General features: G+C 50.2%; 1 protein-coding gene across 2 annotated transcripts in view; it reads left to right on the plus strand.

The window, feature by feature from the left end:
- Positions 1–27,023, plus strand: part of CEP57 (centrosomal protein 57) — a 466,839-nt gene that overhangs the window by 315,093 nt on the left and 124,723 nt on the right. The window lies entirely within an intron of this gene.

Genomic DNA, 27,023 nt, shown 5'->3' on the forward strand with positions numbered 1-27,023 from the left:
CACCCGGACTGGCTCACCTGCATTAAGGCTGTTGTGACGAAGTTTTTTATCAGAAGCTTCGTCACGCTGCCTTGCACGCGCCAGTCCGTCTCTTTGATTGGGCCGGACAAAAAAGCAGACAGGGCGAAGCGTGTTTATTTTTGTATCTTTCACTTTTGAAAGCAGGATGCAAAAATAAACAGCGGATGCCTGCGTGTCTGGCAAGCGCTGTTTTTTTTTTGTTTTTTTTTGCCTGGCTCGTGTTCGGTAAGGTGTGACGTGCATTTTGTGGCTGGTTTAGTTGAACTCACCAGTTCACAAGTGTTGGGTTGTCTTCCATAAAATATGTATGCAGGAGAGGCAGGCCAGAACGCTAACTCAAGCATTTCTTATTTTAAAGCTGCAATTGTACACTTTCAAGCATGTCCGCTTCACTTATCTTCCGACAGGATAACCTGGGACATTAACTTAAACAGAAAGTAGCTATTTTCGAGTATTAATTGATGCAGGCATGTCAGTCTGCTAGCTTCTCATGGTGGCTCCTCCGCATATGATAACATATGCAGCAATCACAGAACACTGACATCTACCCAGCATGCAGTCACTGGAGGTCTCTACGCCACGTGTCAGTGACCTTGGTTAAAAGCCTTTCTTGTGTGGGCAGCATCCAGTGGAGCGCTTCCTAATCCTAGTTAGATGACCATCTAATGGTGTTCCTCTTTTTAATAGACCGGCTCCAGCTCTTCTTTATAGTCTCTGTTGAACCCTACATTGGAGGGAACACTGTTCCCCAAAGAGGTCACAAGGTTACAATCATTTACGTTCTTTCGGCCATTGCGCAGAAAGACAGGCCGCCGTTTGATTCTCGTTTCCTGGACCCTCCATGGCTGCTCGATCAAGGTCAACTCCAAAAGGAAACTTTAGAACCTTCCTTCACTTTCACTGCCTATTTAAAAAAATTCTGACCGTCAACAACCTCACAACTGCTCTATGCCTCAGCAAGGCTGGCTACTGCCTATGTCCCCCCTTGGACTCTGGTCCTACCTGCCAACTCTAAATAGGCGATCTGTTAAAGTCCAGCGCTGTCACAGGCGGGTGCATCATTCAGTGGCACGCAGCTAGTATTCCTGGGAGGTGCCTGGGTGTCGGACTGCCCATTGCAGCTGGGTTCAGGAGACTGCTTGTGCAAGGGATTAAACTGAAACGAAAGTGCTGGAGAAAGAGGTGGTTCACGCTTGGAGTCATGGCAACCATCATCTCCAATTCGCAAAAAGCCTTCCCGGGGGTAACCGCCCCAAAACAATCTGACAACCCCTCACCTACTCAACCCAAGCATGATACAAGAGAGGCAGCAGTTTCCAAGTACCGCACTATCAATGTGCAGAGCCATGTTTGCGTTGACAGCATTTTTTTTTCAAAGATGCTGTTCAAGCGAATCCAGGTTGCCTCGTGGAACTTCAAATTGCGTAACACATTATTTCAGTGCGCTCATGCGGTGATAATGGTGCATTTATGTTAGTTTGACCCGTTGACGAGCTACACTTGACTGGGCTAGTGAAGACACTTACCGCACTTGTAGCTACTTAAACGGTGGTAGTGTAGAAGTGGACCTCAGCTAGGCCTACCAGTGCAAGGGGTTCAACCTTTTCTGCACAGAGTCCTCAGACCAATAGGAAGAAGTTGGCACAGAAACTGGACTAGAAAATACAAAGTTTAATAAACCTCATGGGGTGGAACTACATTCACACAGCACTCTTCGGTATTGAATGAAGTAGCACACCGAACAGAAGGAGCATGGTCCTTTTATACCCACACGGGCTCAAAAGAGGGCGGTACAAGTACAGGAGAAGGTTTTATGTACATATAAGGTCATATAGAAATGCACAGTCGACAAGTAGGAGGAGCTAACAGTTTGCCAATGCTAGTAAACACATCCTGACAGTTACATACTACTAATAGCTGCAAGGACAGCTGCAAACTCAACTGGGCATGTGCGAAGGTGGAAGATGCTAAATATAGTTCGTTTCTAGGCAGATTACAAGAGCAGTCAACACTGAGGGAGGACAGAGCACATGGTGAGCACGTGGCAGCACATGGCAAACAAAATGGCTGCCAGAAATACAAAATGGATTCCACAAAATGGACAAGATAGCCTCTAAATACAAGATGGATTCCGCTAATGCTAACCCAATTGCTGCCAATTTACAACAGACGACCCTTTTAGCATTAGCTGAAGACCTTCGTTCCTCTGGGGTAATCTAAATATGCATCCCGTACATCTATTAGCATTATTTCGGCCACCTCTTTATTCAACATTTGTTGGGCCTTTGTTTCTGCGACATTCCTTTTGACAGGTATACAGACAGAGATGCAAATGGAGCAAAGCATTGGACCACATTGGATACATACACAGCATGTAAAAATTATCGTAATCATTACACTCAGGATAGTCAGTAGCTTCCAGCCCCAAGCAGAAACAAGAGTCCAAAACCATCCAGCAAAAGTCCAAGTACCAGTCTCTGGATGGATTTCTGCAGCAATCTTACTCAGTTTTGATATTGCGTCATATACTGAAGGTGAGTGATCCGGTATGAATACACAACAGCTGCTACCGATGATGCGACATGAACCACCTCGATCAGCCAGAAACCACATCTAGAACCATTCGGTTCTGGAGAGCTACAATCCTTGCAATTTGCAGCTCCTCCGTAATGGTCCCAAGTGCCATAGCTGTCTGATTGGTAACAGCTTCCACAACTCTAGTCAATCGTCTTATTTTCCTACTAATTAATGCAGCACCCACAAAGAAGAACAAACCTAAATTAAAATCGACATATTGTTGCATAGTGGTATCAGTTTGGTCTACTTTGTCAGCACTTATTGTCCCTTTGTATCAATTTCTAGAGATATCGTCGAATAATTTAAGGTCCCGGTGGTATGATGCAGGTGCCAGAAACACAGGGGGCAATAGAAAGGACACATAGCACACACCTGACCACCCAGCAGGTAGTTGATCATATCCGTGGCTACCACAGATAAAGTAAGTATTATGTGAGGCTATAAAACTACTGTTATTTACACCTTCAATAGTCAAAATTACAGTACATTCGCTTTTCCCCACTGGAATTCTCCCAATACTGCTTATACATAGATCTGCTTTAGCTCTAGTAACAGAAATCACAAATTGTTCATTACTGGTAAAAGTTCTCATATTTGTGAAGACATATGGTGTTGAAATATTGTCCGGTTGATACTCTTCCCATTCCCATTTGGTCCCTTTGGCTTGAGGATAACCATCTTTATCTTGGTAGCATACTTTATTAAGGCGAAAAAGAAGCCCGCCTACTGTACCAGATGCAAACAAAAGCGCATACCAAGCTTGACAAGAACCATTATGAGAAAAGGGAAGAGGAATAAAAGGTGTTCCTCCTTTCTTTTGATGTGCAGGTATCACCCCACACACCCAACAGTTGGTAGTATTTGTGGCATTGAGTATGATGCAACATCTGGATAAAGGTATTATATAAGTAGGATTGTCGATGCTTCTGCTCATGGTAGGGAAGCGTAAAGTAGTGGTGTTCAACTGATACTGAAGTAGTGGCGATCAAAAGCTCTCGAGCAGGAGCCACTTTCTCAACAAACCAGGTTATTACTGCTACAGCCATTATAGCAACAACAAACCCTATAGCACAAATGATCTTTCTCTTAGCAACAGTTGATCTCATTGTGGACATGATCAGCTTGTCGTTGAAAACAGTAGTTGGAGCTCTTATCCCTGGGCAGCCGTTGGTTTCTTCACCGAGGGTCAAGACGGGTGTCGCTACACTATACAGGACTGATCCCCCCCCCCCCCCCCTCCCCCCCCTTGCCAAATCGGCATTCTGTTTCACTAACCCAGGGCGGTTGCTCAACCAGTCTATTTCAACGATGCAGGCTCTTTCCGTTGTCTCAGTTGGTATCGGGATACTCCAGGAATCGTGTGGTCCGGGAAGACTTCCTCAGGTTCGTCAGGTGATTTGGCTTGGCCTCTCTCTGTATCCAGGATGTCCCGATGGTCGATCAAGGCAGCAGGATCCACCGAGGTAGACGGCACTTTCTTGCAGTGGTTGGAGTGCACCCAGTTCCTCCTGTTCGTCACTCGGACCGCAGTTCTCGTTGAAAGGAGCACCTGCTCCGGGCCGCGCCACCTCGGTTCCAAGCTGCTCGACCTCTGGAATGATCGGATCATCACCTGGTCTTCAGGTCGAAGTCCATGGCCTTCACCTGCAGACCGATCAGGAAGAGCTTCTTGAACCTGTTGATGAATAGAAATCAAACTGTCAGTCAATTGTGATAGGTAGTCACTCATCAATACACATAGTACATCATGTATGGGACGTGGTTTAGGAATTCCCCAAATGTTCATAGGCCTTCCAAACACCACCTCATATGAGCAGGGGGATGTGGAAATGGCAATTAAGGAGTCAGCTAGTAATGTACCAGCCGACCTTTTCGCCTCTTCTCCTAATGTTTGGGCAAGGATCCTAGTTAATGTTTTTAACGCCGTCTCAAGCTATAGGTTTCCAGCCTCATGGGCAACTGCTCTTATTATACCCATTTTTAAAAAGGGCCAACGTGATGACCCCTCGTGCTACAGACCTATTTCCCTGCTAGACTCTGCAGTTAAGATCTTGGGCAGGGTCTTACTTGGTAAACTCAGGGATGCCTTAGATAGCCGAGGTATTTTATCTAATCTGCAATACGGTTTTAGACCAAAAAGGGGGACTTTGGACCAGTGTCTAAATCTTCAGCTTTTAATCAGCAAATATACGGTGGCGAAGGACGGGTCCCTTTTCATGGCTTTCATGGACCTGTCCTCCGCCTTTGATTTGGTCAACCGGTCCAAGCTCTGGCAAATCATGCTGGATCTGGGTATTGACCCGCCCTTAGTAAGTTTTCTTGCAACCTTGCATCAGGATCTATCCGCATCTGTGAGGGTCACACAGGATGGGAAATGCACGAAGCACTTTAGGGCGGAGAGAGGGGTGAGGCAGGGGTGTATCCTTGCCCCACTCCTCTTTACAATTTATATTAACGGCCTGGAAGGGTCTCTGGGGGTCCCGAGAGCTGATGCGCCGCGCGTGGGGGAACTGGTTGTACCAGTTCTTCTATACGCGGATGACGCTGTTTTGTTGGCCCGCACGGCGGTGGGGCTTCAGAGATTGTTGGATGCCTTTGGTACATTCATGGCTGCCCTGGATCTTAGAGTGAATATTAAAAAATCTCACTTTATGGTTGTGGGGAAACAACGTAAAAAGCCAAAGTCTAGATTCCTATTTTGCAACGGGGAAGAGATTTCCAGGGTTAAGGTCCTCTGCTATCTGGGAGTTCTCTTTGATGAGAATGGCTCCTGGGGCCCACAAATTAAACTTAAACGCAACTCTGTAGCCAGGTCCTCCTCAGCTGTGATCAGCTTTGCTAAGAAGCTGGGGGCAAGGCCAATGGAGGCCTTGTTGAAGGTCTATACTGCAAAAAGCCTGGCTATCGCCACTTATGGCGGGGCTCTGTGGGGCTATGTTACACAGGACTTGATTCAAGTTGCAGAAAATAGATTCCTGCGTTCTTTGCTATCAGTTCCCCAATCAACACCTGTTTTTTCTATTCATGCGGAGGTTGGTTTGGGTTATGTTTCTGATAAATTGAAGTTGGCTCCATTGTTATTTTGGGTGAAAACCTGGTTAAACCAGGAAATCTCCCTTAATCATCAGATCCTGAGTGATGTTTTAGCCTTAGATCATGCTAATAGAATCCCCTGGCTAGAGTACATTAGAGTGGCGTTCTCTAGCATGGGGCGCCCTGAGCTTTTTTCGTCTCCATCTCTCATAGTTAAAGCAGATATTGCATGGACCAGGCAGTCTTTTTTAGATAGACTTACTATGGACCGCGAGGAGACGGAACTTCGAAAACCAAATGTGAGAGCACATTTTTTGCTTCTCTCGTCTCCTTCGCTGGAACCCTATCTAAGCATTGTTTCAAATCCTTTCCATAGATTTTTATTACTGCGTTTTAGATTCAGTCTGATTCACTACTCACTTGGCTCTTATCCTCTGTGGGGCAAGCCCGAATGCAGCATACCATGCCACTGTGATGACTTTTCATGTCAGGATACGTTGCATTTTATTATGTTTTGCGAGTTTTATTCTGCTAGCCGTAAAAAATACTTACTTCCAATTCTAAAGGAAGCTGGCTTCTCACAAGTTAGACCTGCCCTGCTGTTTCTTCAACAGCTGAGTAGTACTCGCATTATCTTTAGTGTGGCAAATTTTTGGGTGGCTGCTATGCGCTGTAAGGCGAAACAATCTTCTAGCTTGGGCATCATATGAGTAATTTTCTAATGATTTTTAAACATGTTGCATGTTGTTTTATTATATGGTTTTATTGTAACCATATTTTTTATTGATTATGTCATGCCCTATGCTTTTATGAATTTCTGTACTTTTATGATTTTAACTAATCGAATAAAGTGTTTTTGACTGACTGACTGACCACCTCATATGATGTAAGTCCAGATCGCGAATGTGGCACTGATCTAATGGACAACAGTGCCAAAGGTAATGCGTCTGGCCAATTCAAGGATGTGGAAGCCAGTATTTTTGCCAGTTTCAGTTTAATTGTAGTGTTGTACCTTTTCACTAGCCCTGCTGATTGTGGATGGAAAGCAGCATGAAATTTCTGCTTAATCCCTAATCCCTTCAGGACATATTCGACAACTTGCCCAATAAAATGGGGTCCATTATCACTCCATAAAAGTTTACAAACACCAGGGAAGAATTCCTTCAAAAGTGGGGGACGCTAGGTGGCGCACTAGCGAATGGACGCCTTCTTGTAGGGCTCCCGCAGTCCGGCGCTATTCATCCGCTAATTTATCCTTTTGGGCGCACACCTGGGAGCCGTCCTTGTAGTCGCAGGTCCAGTTAGAGGTCGAGAGTAACTGGTCCGGCGTAGAGGGCCCTGGCTGCTGGGAGACCGACGCGAGACCGGCTGCAAGTGGCGGCGGGAGCGACGCTGGAGGCTGCCGTGCTGAAGTTCCGGATCGAGCCGGAAGGCGAGGCCGGGGCTGGTGACGAGGTGCAAGGCCGCGGACGGCCGAGACGATCCGGGATGTCCCTCTGGGCTTATGGTGATCTGGCTGGCTGAGAGGAGCGGCTCGGACGGCCACAGCGACGGGTGAGAGTGCGTGGGGGCTGCTCCTCTTCCCCCCCCCCCCGCCCCCACCCCCCGTCCCCCGAAGTGATTGCGGGGCCTGTGTGCCCGAGGCAGACCTCGCGCCGGCTTGTGGTGGTGCGGGGCCCTTGGGGCATGACCATTGGTGCTCGCAGCGGAGGCATCGATCTCTTCCCTCCCCTCCCCACCCCCCCCACCCCCCCGGGGGGCCGAACACAGCGGAGGCAGTGCCAGCTTCGCGGTAGGCCTGGTGGGGTGCGGCTGGTGGTTGGCGCGGACCGCGCCTGGAGCAATCTCATCGGAGTTGGTGTGCTGACCCCCCCGGGCCTGAGGATCGCAGCTTGAGCCCAGCTTGAGCCCCTCTGCCCGCATGGTGGTGTGGTTTGACCGTGTATGTCCTGAGTGGCAGCAGTGACACTGGCGCAGCAGTGGGGACGCATCACTCGAGGCCTGGGTGCGATAGTGCCTGCCAGCGTTGAGCGACGAGCACGGGGATCCCCCTGGACATTTGGAGCGGCGCAGGAAATACCCGTACGGGATTGTGGGGAGAAGGTGGGGGGCCCGCACTGGTGGTGTTGGAGAGCTCTGCCCTGGCATAGAGATGGGCAAGACGGACACTAGACAACCCAAGCTCTCGTTCGTGGCTCCTAAGAAAGTGATACCGCTTGGGGAGAAGTCGAGCCCTCCGGATGGGGCGGCTGAAGCATCGGGGGGTGCTGCGGATGCGGCAACGAGTATACAGGCAGTGCTGTGTGAGGTGCGCCAAGGGTTCGCGACAATCGCGGACAAGGTGGATCGCCTTTCATCGCGTATGGATGCGGTAGTGCACAAGTTAGATGCGCACGAGGGTCGCTTGAAAGAAGCGGAGCAGCGCATATCGAACTCGGAGGATGTGGTGACCCAACACTCGTCGCAGTTATCTAGAATGGACAATCTCCTACGTGTCATCGCCGCTAAAAATGAGGATTTGGAAGCGAGGAGTAGGCGGAATAATGTGCGCATCGTGGGTATTCCGGAATCTACCAATGTGGGCAAAATGGAGGAGTATGTCGAGAAGATGTTGGCGGCGGCGATCGGCTCGGAGGTTTTTTCTACACATTTTATCGTGGAGCGGGCGCATCGAGCACTGGGTCCCAGACCGAAGCCGGGGGCGACGCCTCGGCCGATCATAGCCCGGCTACTGAATTACCGGGATCGCGATGCGGCCCTGCGAGCGGCACGCAGTACGAGATCGCTGTCGTATGAGGGCAACTCCTTCACGTTGTATCCGGACTTCACCCCGCTTGTCCAGGAGGAGCGTCGGAAATTCCTCGCAGTTAAGACTAAATTGCGCAACCTGCAAATAGACTACGCACTGCTCTACCCTGCTCGTTTGCGGGTCACGTACCAGGGGAAGCAGAAATTCTTCACCAATCCACAGCAGGTGGAGGACTTTCTTAAGCAGCACAAACGGAATAGGCGGCTGGAGGCGGGAGCGGACGATGATCTGGCCCCTAGTCAAGAGCGGCTGGATGATGTGGACCCGTGAGTGAGCAGCACTGTCTCTGTGTATACACTCCTGGGTGAGTTCGGAGGGGGGTTTATGGGCTGCGCTTGGACCTTATTTAAGATGGACATTGCCCTGAACTCCGGGTGGGAGTGGTAGACGTGGGGGGTAATGGGGTATCCTGCTGGACGATTGTTGCCGGGGTCCCCCTGGCATGGGATTCCTCCTTGCCTGCGCAGCAGGACTGTATTGTTGCAATTGGTTCATGGACATCATTGGATGTGGACGGCACTCCTCAGGTTGCCGCTGATTATAGCGCCGGACACCCCCCTCCTGGTTGCCGGGCTGGGCTACACGTGTTGTGGTTTGGACGGGCTTGCATGGAGGGGGTTATAGTGGTGCCGCCTAGAGTTGTTACCCGATGGGAATTACCCTAGCATACGTTTCTGGGGTTGAGGGCTGTTTTAGTCCTAGTTGTTGGGATGTGTATGGGAGGGACGGGGAGGGAACGCTGCTGGCAGGTTGGGGTTTGCTTCAGTGGGAGGGGGGTGGGTACAAGGGTAGTTGTGGATGTGTGTATGATTGGGGTTCATAGATTGGGAGGAATGCAACCAAAATGTACGGAGTGGGTCGGCTGGGGAGTAGGCGAGAGATTGCAGGGTACGGAGCTGATGCTGCGAGGGTTCTTGTGGCCGCAGTGGATATATGTTGCCGGGGGTATGGCTGGGGTGGCCACTCCTCTGGGAAATCGTAGAGGCTGGGAGGAGGCCGCGGGTTGAGTCATGGGTGGCTGGCTGGGGATGGCTGAACGGGGTCGTATCTCTAGATTAACGGTTTTGTCCTGGAATGTCCGTGGGCTGAATGATGCGAGGAAATGTCGGAGGGTGGTGGCCTATTTGGATCAACATCAGGTGCAGATCGTCCTGCTGCAGGAAACACATCTCAGCCCCCGGGCCAACTATACCTTTGCGAGTAGATGGGCGGTTGTGCGCTGTTTCTCCTCATACTCTGGATATGCCAGAGGTACGGCGATTCTGATTAAAAAAACGGTGCCGTTTGTACGGTTAGGTGAACACAAGGATGATGAGGGTAGATTTGTACTGGTGTGGGGCAGATTGGGTACTGATACTGTTACTATTGTCAACTGCTATGGGCCTAATGTGGACACACCTGAGTTTTACACCAAACTGTGGGGCGAGATACTGAATGTGGGGTCCATGCATCTCATATGGAGTGGAGATTTCAATGTCACACTGATGCCGGGGCTCGATAGATCGGATGGTAGCCCCCAATATAACAGAAAAGCGGGAGAAGCGGTGGAGGGTATAATGAGGGAGGGCGAGCTAATAGACAGTTGGAGGTTTGTGCATGCTGGGGTTCGTGAGGGGACGCATTTCACGGTGTATGCCAACACTTGGGCTAGACTTGACTACTGCCTACTATCCCGGGGACTGGCGGTTGACCTGGGCAGGGTGACCCATTTGCCACGGTCCTACTCGGACCATTGTCCAGTGCTGGTGCAGGTAGCTCTCCCGGGATACGGTGGTGCAACGTCGCAGTGGCGCTTGCAACCCACGGCACTGTTGGATCCATTGTTCCAAGCAGAATTGGGGGAGGAGATCGCGGAATTTTTTCCACGCAACAAAGGGACTGTGGCTAGTGTTGAGACCATCTGGGAGGCGTTTAAGGTGACGGTCCGTGGCTTTTGCATATCTAAGAGCTTTGGAGTATTACGGGCCCTACGAGGCACACTCACCAGGCTAGAGGCTGAACTTAAGGAGCTGGAGACTTCCATGGCCCGAGAGCCGATGGGTCCACTCCACAAGGAATTCAGGGAGAAGCTTTCGCAATATGAGCGAGAGGCGGAGAGAGAGGCCCGCTTCAGGGGGAAACATTGGCAGGCCCGACGTTATTGTGAAGGGGAGAGACCTGGGCGGGCATTAGCGGGCATCACCAGGCAGTTGCGGGGCACCTCACACATCTTAGAGATACGCACGCAGGACGGAGCTCTACATCATGACACACAGGGGATCTTACGACGGTTTACTGAGCATTACGAGGGACTGTACACTGCCCGCAACGTGGGTGATGTCCAGTTTGGGAACTTCTTAGACGACGTGGCGTTATGCTGGCTGAGCGACGAACACAGGGAATTTCTGGGGGCCCCGTTTGAGCTGGATGAGATACGGGAAGCGATTATGTCTTTAAGTAATGGTAAGGCACCTGGTCTGGATGGCTTGCCAGCGGAATTTTATAAAAGCTATATTGACATAATGGCTCCGGTATTAAGGGAGGTGTATGAGGACTCTCTCGAAGCGGGCGTTTAGCCGGGTTCGATGACAGAAGTGGTGATTACCTCCCTGTTGAAACCGAATAAGGCTGCGGAGGACTGTGATTCCTATAGACCGCTCTCCCTGATCAATTGTGATGCCAAGATTTTGGCAAAGGTGCTGGCCACGCGGCTCTCCCTCTTGATGACTAAAATTGCCCTCCCAGACCAGGCAGGGTTTGTCCCGGGTAGATCTACCGCTAGTAATCTGCGAACGCTCTTCTCATTGATTCAAACGATCGCGCCGGAACTGCCTGTCGCGGCAATACTCCTGGACGCCACTAAGGCGTTCGACTCAGTTGAGTGGAATTACTTGTTCACTATACTGTACCGAATGGGTTTTCCCAAAATCTTTGTCGCTTGGATAAAATTGCTTTATACCGGCCCTGCGGCTAGAGTATTGATCAATGGGGAGCTGTCGGAGCCGATACTGTTAACTAGGGGTACCAGACAAGGGTGCCCGCTATCCCCGCTGTTGTTCGCCATAGCAATTGAACCTCTGGCTTGTCGTATCCGTCAGCTCCACAAGCAGAGTGCCTTCCGGTGTTGTCAACGGCAGATAGATGTGTCCTTAGATGCGGATGACATAACGCTCTATGTGGTGGATCCGCAGAACAACCTGAACTCGCTGCTCCGCGAATTTGTGGTGTTTGGGGGACTGTCTGGGATCCACATCAACTGGAGGAAATCGCAATTTTTCCCCCTGACGACGGCGGTCGGGCGCTATGCACTAGATTACGCGTTGGAGTGGTGTGACTCTGATCTCCGATACCTGGGGGTACGTGTCTCGACGAACCGGGAAGAGACTTTACGTCTGAATTATGGTACGGCCATAGATAAGCTGGCGGACGATGTGTCGCGCTGGATCTCACTGCCGTTGACGATGGCCGGCAGGGCCTCATTGATAAAAATGGTAGTGCTGCCTCGCTTTCTCTATTTCTTCCAAAACATTCCATATTACCCAGGTGCCTTCTTCTTCCGAACGCTACGCTCTGAGTTGCTGCGATTGTTCTGGGCTGGTAAGCAGCCCAGGCTGGCCTGGTCGACTATTACCCTGCCATACAGCAAAGGGGGATTCGACGTTCCCGACTTTCAGGTGTACTATATGAGCGCGCAGGCGCACTTTGCATATCATTGGTTTGCCCCTACGCCCTACATGCCGCAACTGGCGGTTGACGACTGGCTGGCGCGACCGCTGCCGCTACAGGGCCTCATCCATGGTCCCGTCACTGCGCTCGACACACCGCTCACCACCGTGACGAGCACGATTGATGCTTGGCAGCGCCTAATGCGCAGGCTATCGGCCAGTCTACTATATGCCCCGCGGCTGCCGTTGGTTTATCATCCGGGCCTCTCTCTGTTGCAGGAAGGCGGGTTCCGGGTGTTATGTGCTAAGATAAAGGTCAGCTGCTGGGGGGATCTCTTTGAGAATGGTCAGTTCAAGACGAAGGAACAATTCTTTGCGGGATATCAGCCTAATCCACTGGAGGTCTTTTATTATCTCCGGCTGCGGCAGGGGATGCGACTGGTGATACCGCACTATCCGGAGGAGCCCGAGGTGGTGAATCCGTTGCAGATCTTGCTCGCGTCTACGGATGGTCGGCACTTGGTCTCACAGTTATATCGCAGTATTCGCGGGGGTGGTGGAGACGTCGGCGGCAAAGCGCTTCATGGCTGGACTGTTGAGTTGGGTAGGGACATTACGGAGGCCCAGTGGGCGTATTGCTGTGAGCTCACCTCCCAGATCTCCTCCAGCTGCAGATTGCGTATTATCCATTATAAGTTTCTACAGCGATGGTATTACACTCCTGTTAGGAAGTATCGATTTCGTTTGTCGGACTCTGATCGATGTGAGAGGTGCCGGTCGGAGGGAGCTGATTTTCTTCATCTGGCTTGGTTGTGCACGGGAGTAGCTGACTATTGGTTACAGGTCCATGCTGCAATTACGGCCATGGTGGGAGCTGTGGTTAAGCTTGACCCGCTTGTGATGTTGCTGGGTTATACAGCATCAGTGCCTAAAGCACACCGTAAATTTGTCAATATTGTGTGGCTACTCGCGAAACGGCGGGTTGCGTGTCGGTGGGGCAGGGGTCGTGCACCTAAGTTCAAGGAGTGGCTGGAGGATGTTCTGTACTGCCAGGACCAGAATGTGATATATGCCGAAACGCAACCTTTGAAGAGCAGGGCCAAAGACATCTGGGATCCGTTTAAAGCGTATCTAGCAGCCCAGACTAGATCCGCTGAGGGGGACGGTTAGGAGCCTGGGAAAGCCGTGCGGATGGTTGGTGTATCTGACTTGGGGGGGTTTACTGTAGCGTGGACGTGTGAGAGAAAGGAAGAATGGGGACATAAGTGGCGGGGAAAATTGCTGGCTTGCGCAGAGCGATTAGTGCTTGGATGACCCTAGACGGGCTACGTGGCCGTGCTATGCCACCCTGTTTGGGATGTGTGGATGGTATTTGACTCGGGTGGGCTTCCTAGATGCTCCCTCACGCTATCCCTCGATGCTGAACTGTCTTCCGAACCATTTATGCTCAGAGGGGTATGTATACCAGTGCCGCCGGACCCCCGGGTTGTCGGCTAATTGGCTGTGTACACGATGTTTGAACTCTTAATATAGTGTCTCCTGGAGCCGGCCGGAAAGGTTGTAGGCGAATGGTTGTATGGTTGCTGAAAGTTGCAATAAAGGTTTTTTAAAAAAAAAAAAAAAAAAAAAAAAGAATTCCTTCAAAAGTACATTTGCTGTAGTGAGAGCTGTATTGTCCTTCGTAGGGTATGCCTCTATCCATTTACTGAAGGCACATACCACTACCAAAACATACTTTAAATTGTTGCAGCGCTCAAGCTGGATGTAATCCATTTGCAAAACTTCAAAAGGTGTGGTTGGCGTAGCAAACCCTACTGTAGGAGTTTGTGTCCCTTTACCAGGATTATGCTGAAGACAAATCAGACAAGACTGCACCATCTTTTTAGCTGTGCCGGCAATTTCTGGATGCTCCCAAACTTGCGTGAGCAATTTCGTTATCGCGGAGGCTCCAACATGTGCCGGCCCATGTGCCATATGAATCATAGGTTGTAAATAGGCTGTAGGCAATCTCCACTTGCTCATCTCTTTATTCCTCCAACAGCCCTCATCATCCAATGTTCCCTCCTTATACCATTGCTCAATTTCTTCTGCAGAAGCAAAGCTCTGCATATCTAGTACTTCCTGTCTGGTATCATGCCAGCGTTCAGCCTGTGACTTCACTACGTACATAGACGTGGAGCTTCGCTGCATGGCAGTTTCACGGGCTGTTTGGTCTGCAAAAACATTGCCTATTCCTATCTTATCAATTACTTTCTTATGTGCGTTACATTTAACAATTGCTATTCTCTTTGGGTATGTTAAAGCAGTCAAGAGATAATGTACTAATTCTCCATGCATTATTTGCATCCCGTGGGATGCAAGAAAGCCCCTCTCCTTCCAGAGTAGCCCAAAATCATGAGCCACTCCGAAAGCATAGCGGCTATCTGTATAAATGTTCACAGATAAGTCAGTACTAAGTTCACACGCTTGTGTCAAAGCTATTAGCTCAGCTGCCTGAGCTGACTTCTGTGGAATACGAGCTGTCTCAACTACCGTCTGAAGTGTTGTAATTGCATATGTAGCTGACGTTGTACCATCTGGTAACTTCAAACAGGACCCATCAACCCATAGTTCCCCATCAACACTTGAAAGGGGCGTGTCTTGCAAATCGACACAACCCTTTGTCTGTTCCTCAGTAAGGAATATACAATCATGAGACTCCTGTGACTGAGACTGAGTCACCTGGCATGGCAACAAAGTGGCTGGGTTTAGTGTCGCACATCTCTTCAGTGTAATGTGAGGGGCCAACAATGTCAATTCGTATCCTGTCAGACGAGCACTAGTTAAATGCTGCGTCTTTGTCTGATTTAAAAGGGCATCAACCGCATGGGGTACTAGCACCAACAGCTTATGTGACAAAACTATCCCTTCACTCTGACGTATTGACACAGCTGTTGCTGCAACTGAACGGAAGCATCCAGGTAACGCACGAGCAACAGGAACAAGTACTGCTGAAAAATATGCACAGGGACGCTGTTTGTCACCGTGTGTCTGCACTACAACTGAAAGTGCGCAACCATCTCTTTCGTGTACATAGAGTGTAAAAGCCTTGGTGTAATCCGGAGTGCCTAATACTGGTGCAGAACAAAGGGCTTGTTGCAATTGTTGGAAAGCATTTCAGTCGTCCATGGAAGGGGCATTGGAGTATCTTTAGTCAAAAGAGCCAACAGGGGTTTAACAATATGTGAAAACCCTAATATCCATTGCCTACAAAAAGAAGTAAGACCAATGAATGCACGGACATCTTTCTGAGTACGGGGCACTGGTGCGTCTAAAATAGCTTGAATGCGATCTGGTGTGAGTGCACGCCCCTCCTTAGACAGAAGGTGACCTAAGTAGGTTACCTTCGGTCTACAATATTGCAATTTCTTTCATGACACTTTGTGATGATGGGAAGCAAGAAAAGAAAGCAAGGACAAAGTACATTTTTTACACTGTTCAGGGGTATCGGCTGCCAACAAGATGTTATCGACATATTGTATGAGAGCCACACCTTCAGGCAAAACGAAAGAATCAAGTTGTCTTTTTAATGCTTGACTGTAAATACTAGGACTCTCAGTATAGCCTTGAGGAACTCTACAAAATCTATACGATTGATTATTCAAAGTGAAACCGAACAAATATCGGCTATCAGGATGAATAGGGATCGAAAAGAAAGCATTCTTCAAGTCTATCACAGAGAATGTAGCTGCTGTCGGAGGAACCAAAGTAAGAAGTGTCGTTATGTCAGAAACCACGGGGTATTGTGGTACTACAATCTTGTTAACTTCTCGCAAATCAATAATGAATCGGTAAATCCTAGTGTCAGTATCTTTTTTCAGAATAGGATGAATCGGACTGTTACAAACATTGTAAGGAACTTCCTCAACAACCCCCACTTCAATGAGATCATGGACAATACGTATGAGTGCTTCTTTGCCTTGAAATTTTGTATTGAGCAAACGTGGCAGCACAGCGCCCTCCTTGACACTAATATGTACTGGTGAAATAACCATTTGCCCTACATCAGTGTCTGAAGTAGCCCACAAAGTACTAGGGAGTGAAGCTAATGCAATATCCTCTTTAACAAGACAAGCTCTCTCCGTCACAGGATGGTTGTCATTCAAGATAACACGTACACCTTCTGGAGAACATTGTATCGTAGCCCTGAAATACTTGAGCATATCAAGACCCACAATATTGTCTGGTGTATTTGGGGAAAGCAAAAATGGACATGGAGCAGTAAATTTATCCACATGGAATGCAAGTGGTTGTGACAGTGGGCTAAGGGAAGGGGTTCCATCGAAACCTATTGATGTAATGGTTAAGCCAGACAGGGGAGCCCTTAGAACCAATTGTTTAGACCAGGCGCTACGAGTAGCTCCTGTATCCATCAGAAACTGATCAGTAGAACCCAAAACATGTGCTGTAACATAGGGACCCCTCTGATCTACTTGAACTTCAACTGATTCCTTACCCCATCCTAGGCAATCCTATGCATAAGCAGAATCTTGAAAATCAGACGGCACATAGTCGGACATTTGATATTGGTTCCTTCTATCAAAAGTGTTAAACCCATCCTGCCCACGTATATTAGCATCAAACCTAGCACGATCACCTGTGCTTCCTCTAGGCCCTGAATATCCTGAACGATTTCTCATTTGTCCCTCACCACGTGGACACTGCTGAGCACGCAGTGCTGGACAATCGGAAGCCCAATGCCCAAATTTCTTACAGTATGCGCACTGGTCAACAGACAAATTCGAACGAGTATAAGAAGGGAAAGACGAACCATAAGATCCACGTCCACCTCTATCACTACCTCTAAAAGGCGGACCATAGGCCTGAGCCAACATAACCTTCGTTTTTAATTCTTTAGTCTTCTTATCCTCGTTACCCTTTGCTTCTAATTCCTGGCGTTCATAATACTGAGCCATAGTCAAGAGAGAAACCGGAGAAGAAGCAGTCCATGAACTCTCACTGGCTTTTAGGCGACTAGCTATTCCTGGCAACAGGTTTGCGACATATTTATCGACAAACAGATGTCTGCCCGTGTCATCTGTCAATGACTGGCCACTAAAATCGTGGAATGCTTCTTCAAAGCGTGTAAAGAAATCAGAAACAGATTCAACTGCCTTTTGCTTACAAGACGCTAAAACAGTCCAATCTATCTTTTTAGGGGGAACAATCGTTTTAACTAATATAGCTGCGGGAAGATCTGAAATTAACTGACATGGCTTCTGTGCGGGTTCCCTTTCTACATCCATTTGTTCGAAGTCTTTCCATAACCCCCCAAAATCTGCACGATCATCAATTTTACAAACAGTTCTCCACATATCAGGCGGTAATATCAATCCGAAAAATAAATCAATATCAGGCAAAGTCATAGTACAAGAGTTAATAGCACCCTCAACTTCCTCATAAAAAGCGGCTGGATTTTTCCGCGGATCAGGCAATGCAGTTTTAAGTGCCATGACATCCGTCCTATTCCAAGGAGTGTAAACCCAATTATAAATAAAATAACCCTTTGTATCAATAGAAGCCTTATCACTTGTACCCTGTCCTTTAGGAGGAACATACCAGGGCACGGCCTCCCGCATAGGTTTCGCATGAACTATCATAGTCTTATCTGTTCCGAAGATAGAAGCTTGTGCCATGCCTGTCTGAGATGTCTTTGCAGCTACGTCTGCAGCCTTTTTCTCCTCCCGCAAACGGACTGCACGCAGTTTAACCAAACGCCTGATTGTATCAGTCACCTGGGAGAAAACAAAAAGACCATCACGCATTTGCTTACAATTATCTGCTACATCGTCGGGCTCTAACTCCTCAGAATATTTCCTAAACAGCTCAAGGACCTCTGCGGCAAACACCTCAGTAAAATACAGCTGCTCCCTTTTCTGCCACCCTTTCATACTATCTAGAAGTTCAGAGGCGGGGGCAGTGCTACAAACTACTTTACGAGCAGCATATCTAAGCTGGGACGCACGTTCAGCGGTCAACATAGAACGAGTTTCTCGTGCCTCGTGTTCCTCCGAACCGGAGTCTTCATCTGACTCATGAGGGGCACAAGAAACAGTATACGGAGGTGGAGGACGATCTAATAAGAAATCATCTTGTGGTTTATTAAGTATAGGATAAAGGGGCCGCCGAACAGCATATTGGCCAGTTACCTGTAAATTGCGCTCCCCATCTTCTCTCTCTTTTAACTCTTTTATTTCTTTGTTTTTCAACTCTAATGCTTTCACATAAATGTTCTTTCGCTGTTCTTTTTCAATCAAGGCTTGCTCACGCTTCATTCGTTCACGCACTTCTTTCTCCCACATGGGTACACAGTCAAACATATCTTGCCTAGTCTTTCGCTTAAACATACATTGTTCCACATACTCAATCTTTTGTAAATCAAATGACCCATGTATAAGCCAGCGCAACTCAGAATCCTTACGAGTGTATTTATTCCATAACGTGCTGTACATTATAGAAGAAAGACCATACTTAATATACATATCCCTATTAGGCGTCCCCTCCGGGGGGGCCAGTTGTGCTTCATCGAGTCTCAAATTGGTAACACTACAAAAGCAACACATCCTACGAAGTGTGCTAAAAACAGGCATGCCAAAAATAGTGCAGAATATGCAGTATTATAGTCAAAGTAGCACTTAAGGTACCTTTAGTACGATGTGCCGTTCAAATCAATTCAGAAATAGAAAATTCTCCTCAATACCTGCCTATATAAATTGCAATTTATATATAAATCACATAGAAATCCAAGCTGGCCAACACAAATTCCAAAATACAAAAGCCGCAGTAAGTGTTACTAAGCTACCTTACCAATCCCAGGCATAAAACCCAACAGTAAGCGCCGCAGAACGACTCTTACCAATCACTTGGTGTCCAGGTTCCAACTGCCAAGTTCTAAAATCAACCAAATGGTCACTGCACGGCGAATCAACAGAAGAGATCTCAGTCGAGGACCGGCACCACCTGGATGGTCAGATCAGAAAGAAAGGAAAAACGCCGTGGTTACCAAGACTCGGGTCTAATGCTAACCCAATCGCTGCCAATTTACAACAGTAGGGCCAAGGAGTGAAGCCTTCGAGTTAGATGAAAAACTGTCTGATCTGGGATCGCAGCAGTAGGCTGAGCCGTGTGCACAAAAGGTAGACTTTACTACAGCAGTACTAGATGGGAAGCCGTAGTCCCAGGACTCAGTAGCGGCAAGAGAAACAGAGGGAGACTGCAGGCGGTGACCAGCTGGTGACGTAGGAGGTGGAGTGCATGAAACCGGTTTTATTCCACCTCTTAGAAACTGATGACTCGAAATCAACCAGGCCAGCCCGAGACCACACGCATTCATAAGTTGTTGTTAAGGAAATGCTCTTCTCATGCGCTCACTGAACGAAAGGTAGGAAAGGGTTAAGGGTGGTTGTACTGGGAGGGTGTCAGTGAGGGAAACATAGATAAAAGCCCCCAAAAATGCAGGCAATCTCACAGACAGGATGTGGCATAACATCAAGAGCTGCCGACTGGAACTGGGAAACCGGGTTCATGCCACAATCCACACCGTGATGTGAAAATAGCGAATGCCGCGAAGATTACCGACCTGATAAAAGTTTTCTTCTATGAGAACCCGGGACATGATTGCATATTGGCCGAAGACTTCAATACTCAATTTATGTGTAGACCTGAGAAAACTCGAAGGGACCGCAGTCGCAACATTCTGGAAGTTTGGGCTCTGATGAGGGAAAATCAAAGCCCACCATCAAAAATATTTAAACACTGGACTATATCTTCCTAATCAAGAAGCTTCTAAGTAGATGTATAAGCTACCAAGTCCAATACAGAACTGAAAGTGACCATCCAATATCCATTGTGGTCAACGTGAGTGCGATGATGCAAGAGGTATACAACCAGGCAGGCCAAATACTTTCCATCAATGTTGGTCCATTAATGACAAGTGTCAAACTGGGCCCCTCCTGCATTGTCAGATACTCGCGCTGGAAACTAGCCAACTCTCTCCCGGCCATGGGAATTGAGAAACATTGGGTGGAAATAGTTAAAAAGCTGAATAAAGCTTTAATAGCACATAAACATAACAAACCACAAAGAGTGCCTAAAAAAGGAAGGCCGGTCTCAAAACTTGACAACAACGAATTCAAAGAGAGCAAAAGGAAGTGTGGTCGTGCAGAGCTCCTACATAGAGCACACACTTGGAAGGTATGCTGAAAGTGGCTAGGAAACTAAACACAACAAGCATTTGCAATGCAATAGGTCTCGCATTTACCCGAGTTTAAGCTATTGGCATTGTAAATGCCAATGCCATTTATTTATGTTTTAAAAACAAAAATAAAAGGCATTGTTATTTGCAATGTCAATAGCACAAACTCGCGTAAATGCGAGACCTATTGCATTGCAAATGCTTGTTTTTTACTTATTGCAGAGCAGATGAGCTTCTGTACAATATAACTTAGTTAAAAAAAAAAAACGAGAAAAAAAACCACCATGACAGACAATAGGCGAAATCTACTACTGACCTTGCCAATGCTAGTTTAAGCAAGGTGTGCTTTCAGTGCAGGTAGCGATGAAGCGAGGGTCACAGAGGGTTGAGCAAGTCCTTTTCTTTTTTTTTTTTTTTTGCAAATCTGTTTTTATTGAGTTTGAATTTTAGTACAGGAGTATATTGTACGGCATCATGCTTCACATACAGTAAGACATAAACTTATACAGGCTGGGAAATCATGCCGACTGTCAAAGGGGGGGGGGGGACAACCTGATGTCTGTTTGCGCGCCCACCGCCACCCTCCCGGGATCCAGCCATTTCACCCCGAGCAGTTCCGATGCCATCTCTTGAGGAGGGGCCAACACCACCACCCACCAGCCATTGAGCCGTACAAGGAAACTAATCTCGCCTACACAACTGAGGCATCAATAAAGTCGAAAAGGTTACATGCAATACAAAAGGAAGAACCCATAACAAAGGCAGCGTTTACAGTGATTCGCATGGTGTGCTCCTACCCCCTTCCCACCCCGACCCCCCCCCCCCCCCCCCGAACTCCAGGAGCACCCCTCCAAGCCTCAATGGGTGCAAATATCCCCAAGTGTTCTCAGACGCCCCATCTATGGGCCAGTGATAATGGGGGCTATGCTATCTCGTCAGCGAGGCTGCCTACACTGCGCCGCCGCTTGCGCAATTGCTATCCTGTCTAGCCTCACCCGTGCAGCCTGTGGTACCCTCCCCCTCTGAGCGCCGAAACTCAGCAAGCAACTGTTCCCAGCGGTCCGCCATGGGCTCCCTCCGCAGCCCAAGGGTGTCCTCCCTGCGGATGGCCGTCCCCTCCGCTCTGGCCCATGCCTGAAACGATGAACTCCAGGCCCGTGCGTGCGGTGGGTCGCGTGCCTTCCATCTCCTGGTGATGAGGCGCTTTGCCACCACAAGCCCCAGGTCCAGGATTCGGGACGCTACCTTGTCCTTGGGCGATCTGGTAAATTGGTGTAAGATGTGTTCGGGCCAGTCAAAGGGAATGCTGCGCCACACACTCCCCTGCAGCTGCCCACTAACCACCCTCCAATAGGCGTGCAGCGCAGGGCAGCCCCACAGCATGTGTAGCAGCCCCGCCCCTAGCTCACGGCACCGAGGGCAGAGCGCGTCAGCGCGGTGGAAGTACCTATTAATCAGCTCAGGTGTGAGGTAGGCCCTGTGGACTATGAACAGCTGGATTTGACGGAACCGCATATTGCGGGGGATACGCACTGGGCTCTTGAGGACCCTCTCCCACTCCCTGTCCGTCAGCGACCTCCCCAGGTCCAGCTCCCACTTGCCGCGGAGTGGGCCCAGATCAACCGCCGTGTGCTCCCGCAACGAGGCGGCGAACCAGCGGACCAGGTGCCCGCCCTTTCCCATGACATGCAGATATTGCATGGTTAGGTGTTGGGCAGGCTCTGTAGCCATGCTCCCCCATTTGGCGGTCAAGCTCGCCAGCAGTGAGCGGTGCGAGAGGAATCTGCCGGGTGGGAGCCCGTCCTCCGACACCAAGGTCTCGTACGGTATCAGCTCACCATCCCTGTATAGGTCCCCCAGCGTGTGCACGTCCGCCGCCCGCCAGCACGGGGGCCGCAAGCACCCCCCCACCTCCAGGAGAACCCTCTAGGGGTATCGCCGGCGCATATGGCACTACTGCGCGCGTGAGGTACAAGGCCCTCCTAAAGCACCTGTGCGCCACAGCTAGGAGAAGCGGCAGCGGTCCCGCAACCGCAGCCAAGGGGTGGAAAAGCCCGTTCACACGTTCCAGCGAGTAGGGGGCAGCCACCGTGGCTGTGTCATCCCTGCCCCTGTCTGCCAACCAGCGGGCGATCCATTGCAGCTGTGCCGCCAGGTAGTAATGCTCAAAGCAGGGCGCCGCCAGACCACCCCTGTCCGTCGGGAGGAAGAGCTTTGCTAGCGCTAACCTGTGCCTGGCGTTGCCCCAGACAAAATCCCACAGCATCCGGTTGAGCCTGCCAAAAAAGGCGGGGGGGACGTACAGTGGTAGGTTGACAAAGTAGTACAGTAGACGAGGGAGCATGACCATTTTGGCGAGCGCCACCCTGCCCGTGGTTGTCAGCGGGAGCGTGTTCCAAAAGGCCACCTGCTACCCGACAGCCGTGACCGCCCTCCCCAAGTTGCCATCAAACAAGTCGGTTGGGCAGCGGTAAATGTGTATCCCCAGGTATCGAAAGGTGCCGCCCCTCCACTGTACCGGCGTGCCATTCAGGCTGTAACCCGGGTCCGCAGTCTCCTCGCTGAAAGCGTACAGACAAGATTTACCCGCGTTCACGCGGAGCCCCGAAACAGTGGCAAAGGACCGCAATAACGGGGCCAGCCGCTCCGGCATACTACCTACATCTCTAACGTACACCAACAGGTCGTCCGCGTAAAGCGACACCTGGTGAACCGCGTCTCCCAGTGGTATACCATTGAGCAAGTCCTTTTCACTTGTGTCTCATCTGTGGGAAACAATATCCAGACGGGAGAGCTCAATTCCCAATCTCAAGTCATCAAAAACATAGAAGCACATCTTTGGGCTGAACCAGGCTCCAATCTGTGACAGGAAATGGGGAACGTTTTGGGAAGTCACACCTCGACAACAGAATGCGATGCCATACCAATGGAACTCTGCGCTGCACGGACATAAACAACATTCACAAACATTATATTATACATGTCACTGGTTGCATAGTGTGGCAAAGCAGATGTTCTGCTTGTGAAAATTACATCAACAAAAAAACCAAGCATTGGCATAGCCAATAGGTTTAGCCTTTGGGACGTTATAAGTGTTTAGTTATGCAGCACAATATCCTTGGTGCAACAACATGACCTGTTGCATGGCTAAACACTTATAAGGTCCCAAAGGCGAGACCTATTGGCTACGCCAATGCTTTTTTTTTGTTGCAGGGTAGAGGGGCACGGAGAGTGAGTGACTCTGGGGTCAACTGACTATACCATGGAAGTCTCAGATTTCGGCACAGTTATAAGGGTGAGTATCAGCATGTCATTAAGTGAAATCAGTGACGCACTTAGTGACTCGCTCTTAGGACAGCACGTGTGCCTTTGTAATGAATAAAGTGCTGTATCTGCTAAAAAACGTAGCTCATGACGTTATAAAAAATATTGTCTGCATGTGCCCTAAATGTCGTTTGCAAAAATATTATCTCTTTTGGCATAGATTTTAAATTATTAACTCTAATGGGCAGATATTTTGGTAAACGATATTTATGATAGAGGGGGGGAGCGTGGTTAACCGCCGGCAATGGCGGACCTGACTCGGTAGAGCTCCGGACCCTCCCGGGGGGAATCAACACTTACAAGCCGTTTTCACGGCTCCATCTGTGGGGGGCTGGCAGCGGCGGATGTCCTCAACCCCCGGTGACGGCGCGATCGGCGCAAAGGCTGCAGAGGAGCGGAGGTACAACTTCTGGGAACGCAGGCCTACCTGCTCTGTGACGCCGAGGGGAGCCGGAGGCTGGAGTGCGGGGCAGGCCGCCGAATGGAGATGCTGCGCCGAGCCCCGACGGCACCTGGAGGCGGAGGCCTAGTTCCCTGAGCCCCTGCGCTAGACGCTGAGCTGGCTGGACAGACCCAGAGAGACAGCCAAAGACCTGGGGGCCCTGCCGGACGGCGAGGAGCTCCGGAAAGGGCCGGGGGCAGCCTGGAGACAGTCGGAGTGCGGAGGTGAGCCAAGAAGGTGCGCGCGGCGGCCAGAAGAGGTGGGCTGCGAAGCCGGCCGGCCTGATTTTATCAAGGACGTGGACCCCTCCCCCCCCCCCCCCCCCCCCCTCGTTATAGAGCCTGGGACGACTGAATTCCAACCCTGCCGCTGGCCTCGATGACTGAGTTAGGCCGGCGGCGACAGATGCGGCGAGAGAGGTGGGACAGCCGCGCTGGATGGCGCCGGGAGGAGGTCTCGTGCACGCCTGAGCTTTGTGGGCCAAATACGTGACTCCTTACACCAGGAGCTGTTGACGGGCGCTTAAGGGACAAAACAGGAGAAGGGGAAATCACCCAGGAAGCGAGGAGGAGCAGGCTGTGAAGCGGTAGGAGGCCGCACAAACCAGAGAGTGCCAATACGTGAAACCCCTCTTCCCTCGGCCCCCTGCTGGAGCTACGAGGTTGAAGCCAGCTGGGGGCTGCGAATGGGGAGCCTTGGGGTGGTGCCCGGCCATCGTCTCCCCCCCCTCGAGACCATAACCGACGAAGTCCTCTCTCGTGGGGTGCGGCGGACTAGGGGAGAAAAGCAGCGGCACGGGGACTCACCGGGAGGCCGCGACAGGAGTTCGAGGTGGCCGTGCAGGAATTCGTGGGAGGAGAGAGACGAGTGAAGGAGGACCTGGCCGGCCATGGTGGCCGCGGTGCGTGGTTTCCCTGCTGGGGAGGTCAGCGCCTCTATTGCCGGGCTGGGGCCCGGAGCTGATCTGGAAGCGGAGCCTACCCCCCCCACCCCCCCCCCCACCCCCCCACCCCTCCACCGATACCCACTTGAGGAGCAAGATCGAGCAGCATTTGTCCTGGGAGTGGGAGAGAAGCCCTATTGGATCACCTACGAGGTCGATCCGCCGGGGAAGGAGGTGGAGGTGTGAAGCCATGGGAAGGACCAAGACTAAGGAGAACCAGCGGGATACCGGCCCCCTTCCCACTGCGGGGAGCGTCCGTGGCGGCACGCCGGATAAGCTGGACCTCATCCTGCAGGAGATACGGGACTCAAGGGCCGCAATGGAGCTCCAACTGCGTACGCTGACCACGGGGCTGCAACTGCTGAAGGCAGATCACGCCAAACTGGCGGACACAGTCAAAGAACACGGCCAATCCCTGGCGGACCGTACACCTGTGGTGGCTGATCACTCATCCTCCCTGCAACGGCTGCAACAGCAGGTTACCTCGCTCCTGGACCGAGTGGAGGATGCGGAAGGTAGAAACCGGCGCAACAACATCTGCGTCATAGGGCTGCCGAAATTCTGTGATGGGAATAGGGTGGATGACTTAATGGAAACGTGGTTCCGGGAACATGTAGCCCCGGAGGGACTCTCACCCTACTTCTGTGTAGAGCGAGCGCACAGAATACCGACGGGACAGCTAAGGCCTGGGGCGCTGCCCCGACCTCTAATTGTTAAAATCCACAATTATAGAGACCGTGACATGCTCCTGCAGAAGGCTAGGGAACGAACACTGATAGAGTACAAAAACCAACGTGTCTCATTATACCCGGATTATACTGCGATGGTGCAGAGACAGAGGTCGTCCTATCAGACAGTAAAGAAAAAGTTGCAGACTGCACAGCTTAAATATGCACTCCTCTACCCCGCACGCCTCAAGGTGCTGCACAACAAGAAGACTCATTTCTTTGAGAGCCCAGCGGATGTGGATGAGTGGATGGAGGTCATGGGCATCGGTCCCAGTCAGGCGGTCGGTATGGAGAGCTCCTCACAGGATTCGGAAAAGCTCCGGCAGCGGACCTCTGGAAGATCACAGAGCACTAAAGATGGGAGAGGCGGAACGGGACCCTCGCGAGAGCAGCAGCGGAGAGAGCGTGCGCTATCGGTGGCCGGCTCATTCCGCGATGATTTGAACAAGACCGCCACGGACTCGGAGGATGGCACGGTCCATTCTAACACCGATAATAGTGTCGTACTCTTCCCTACCATCACGCCAAGAGCGGCCGACGACCTGATGGATGAATACGGCGAGAAGCTGGAACACTGACATTTGAGTTTCCTACTAGTGCCTTTACCGCAAGGCGGGCAAGCACCCGGCAACTGAACAATTGCTATATCCTTTCCTAAAATGATAATTTGCTTGGTGGTCTGGTGGGATGCTGGGGTTGGTGATTGGTGATTGCCCCCCCCCCCCCCCCCCCCCCCCCCCGGAGACAGGGTACCGTTAGGCCACTGAGTACTGGGCCGTCTAGGAAATATGTTTGGATGCAGAGTTAGCTACCCCCCCTATGGCGTATGGACTATTAATCGTTATGTACCATTTGTGCACTATTGTTGGGCCCAACGCTATTTAAGCGTTTTGCCACGTTTTGTTCAAGTTGTGGGGAAAAAGGGTCTCCTGGTCGGTATGTGGTAAATAATTTAATTACCGGGACTTAATTTGATACAGAAACATAATAAAAAATAGCTCAGTAAATAAGAGGCAGAATCCGTGGTATTAGAGGTTCGGAATGGGCTTTATTCCAATGGTCGATTATAATCGGTTGCTCCAAGTTCCATCACCTCGAAGGTTCAGGAAGTGAAGTACATACGTTATTGACAATCAATTACTTTTATACAATAGGCATTACAGTGAGGCAAATACAAGAGGCGTAACAATTGATAGCAAAGATAACATTTCACATGCGTAGCTGAAGGAGGCGTAATTGGGTGTAACAAGGAAAACGTCATTGGTTATG

The sequence above is a fragment of the Triturus cristatus genome, chromosome 8 (genome assembly GCF_964204655.1).
Source record: "Triturus cristatus chromosome 8, aTriCri1.1, whole genome shotgun sequence".
Taxonomy (NCBI): Eukaryota; Metazoa; Chordata; class Amphibia; order Caudata; family Salamandridae; genus Triturus; species Triturus cristatus.